At 41.3% G+C, this 2,953-nt stretch overlaps 1 pseudogene; it reads left to right on the top strand.

The window, feature by feature from the left end:
• The first annotated feature begins 1,527 nt into the window (after positions 1–1,527).
• LOC140897236 (olfactory receptor 10A5-like) lies at positions 1,528–2,307 on the top strand (annotated as a pseudogene).
• The last annotated feature ends 646 nt before the right edge of the window (positions 2,308–2,953 follow it).

Genomic DNA, 2,953 nt, shown 5'->3' with positions numbered 1-2,953 from the left:
AAAAAGACACACAGACAGGAATATCCATTCCATTCAGCACAGCTTATTTTCTCAGCCATTTAAACAAACAGAATCTAACGCATATCTAGCTAGATTACCTCCCTCCCTCCAGCTTTTGAAAGTATCTTGTCTCCTCATTGGTCATTTTGGTCAGGTGCCAGCGAGGTTATCCTAGCTTCTTAACCCTGTACAGGTGAAAGGGTTTTTCCTCTGGCCAGGAGGGATTTAAAGATGGTTAGCCTTCCCTTTATATTTGGACAGGAGCAAACACATTTGGTACCCATCAGGCTGTAGCTTTGTTTGAGAGTGGGTTAATTGTAGGATTCCACACCAGACAGGTGAAGGCAAGAGGCCTGTCTCCAAAATGGGCTGCACTCATGGAGACGTTGAGAGGTCTGCGAAATACAGCTATCCCTGAACTGTGACTATCATTGTTAATGGATCATTTTTTCCTAATGGTTTTTATCAAACCATCTAGCTGAAGCTATGACTCTACTTCTGAAACAGGATTCATGCAGACACTCTCTTGTGCCGGTGCAGAGTAACATTATTGTTAGTAACAATTGCCATATTTGTTATGCTACTACCTAGGGGTCAACCTAGATCAGGCCCTATAGTGCTAGATACTGTATAAACATAGAATAAAAGAAAGTCCCTGCTCCAAAGAACTTTTAATCTAATTAGACAAGACAGATAAAATTCAGGGGAAAGGGAGAAAACATTTACTTTAGTGATCTCCACATGGGCATACAGGAAAATCCACATGAATCTGATTATAAAATCATGGTCTGAGAAATGGAGTGTATGTACATTTAGTGTGAAAAATTTATGATTTTTCTGGTATTAGACTCAAGAAAATAATGATCCAAGACAATGGGATTTTTGTCTCAAGTAATCTTGATCACAAAGGCTGGCATTCTTATTCATGTTGAGTTGGTGCCTCCATGTTTGAATGGTCTCATTTAAATCAGCATGTGACTGGAATTTTCAAGTGCATAAAGGAATAAGGTCTCTAAATCTCATTGAAATTTACAAGCATAAACCTCTTAGGTTCCATTGAAAATCCCAGCCTGAGAGAAAGGGTAATGGAATCTCTCTTTTGAAATCAGTGGCACCCATCGGTGACTACGGTACTATTGACCACAGTGGTAGAATCTGATACTTGCTCCTTTTTCCCCCCTCTTCTTTCATGCCCATTTGTAACGAGTGTGATTTAAAACAAATACTTTTGCCAGCTCTAGTTATGCCAGAGAATCGTGATCCTGCTTCATGAAAGATTTCAATATTTCAAAAGTGGGTTGAATGAAAATCACCATTTTTGACATTTTCTGTGGAAGGGAATGGAGCCCCAGTTTTAGGGCAGCGTGCCCCATTAGGCTGTCCTAGAGCGACAGACCATTGAACTCTAGGTTTCCCACCTGTCTTCCAGAAAGGTGTCCAGTTTTGATTGATATACGAGCTGGAAATGAAGGATACACCATGTAATACCTGTCTCTGTCTTCCAGTTGAAAAATCTATGAAGAAACAATGAGCTTGAATCAAACGGTGATGACTGAGTTCCTTCTCCTGGGATTTTCTACCCCTCCAGAGAGGCAGATTTTACTCTTTGTTGCAGTGTTAGCCGTTTATTTGGTCACTGTGGTGGGAAACCTCCTCATTATGCTTGTAACATTGGTAGATCCCAACTTTCTAGACCAGTATCTTCCAACAGTGGCCAATACCAGATGGATCAGAGGGACTTTAACAGAACAGTGACATCCAGAGCATGGGATTGCATCACTGACCATCTTGGATAATAGCCATTGATTGTCCTATCCTCCATGAACTTAAATAATTCTTTTTTGAACCCTAATATGGTCTTGGCCTTCACAACATGTACTTTTTCCTCTCTAATTTATCTGCCTTAGAGGTCGGTTATACCTCAGTCACTGTCTCCATAATGCTGGTGAGCCTCATCTCAGGGGATAAACGCATCTCCTTTGCCGGCTGTGACATGCAAAAGTGCTTCTTCCTTTCCTTTGGGATCACAGAATCTTCTTTTCTGGCCATCATGGCGTATGATCGCTACGTGGCAATATGCAACCTGCTGTGTTATCCCATGATTATGAACAAGAGGTGTGTGTCCTGCTGGCAGCCACTTCCTGGACTATCGGCATCCTGGCCGAGGTAGTGCAGACAAGTTTGGTGTTCACCTTACCCTTCTGCAGCTCCAAAAAGATCAACCATTTCTTCTGTGACTCGGCCCCTCTGCTGTTGCTGGCCTTTGCTGACACCTCTATGAATGAAACCTTGACTTACATCTGTTAAGGTTCCTTACCCACTTTGAACTCTAGGGTACAAATGTGGGGACCTGCATGAAAACCTCCTAAGCTTACTTATACCAGCTTAGGTTAAAACTTCCCCAAGGTACAAACTATTTTACCCTTTGCCCTTGGTTTTCCACTGCCACCACCAAACGTTTCTCTGGGTTCCTGAGAAAGCATTGTTTGGAAACGTCTTTCCCCAAAAAAATCCTCCCAACCCTTGCACTCTACTTCTTGGGGAAGGTTTGGTAAAAATCCTCACCAATTTGCATAGGTGAACACAGACCCAAGCCCTTGGATCTTAGACAATGAAAAAAAGCATTCAGTTCTTGAAAAGAAATATTTTAATAGAAGAAATTGTAAAAAGAAAAAGGATCACCTCTGTAAGATCAGGATGGTAAATACCTTACAGGGTAATTAGATTTAAAACATAGAGAATCCCTCTAGGCAAAATCTTAGGTTACAAAAAGACACACAGACAGGAATATTCATTCTATTCAGCACAACTTATTTTCTCAGCCATTTAAAGAAATCATAATCTAACGCATATCTAGCTAGATTACTTACTAAGTTCTAAGACTCCATTCCTGTTCTGTCACCGGCAAAAGCATCACCCAGACAGATCCAGACCCTTTGTTTTTCTCCCTCCT

The sequence above is a fragment of the Lepidochelys kempii genome, chromosome 13, assembly GCF_965140265.1.
Source record: "Lepidochelys kempii isolate rLepKem1 chromosome 13, rLepKem1.hap2, whole genome shotgun sequence".
Classification (NCBI taxonomy): Eukaryota; Metazoa; Chordata; order Testudines; family Cheloniidae; genus Lepidochelys; species Lepidochelys kempii.
The sequence above is the reverse complement of the archived record's forward strand: the minus strand, read 5'-3'. Positions and strand labels throughout refer to the sequence as shown.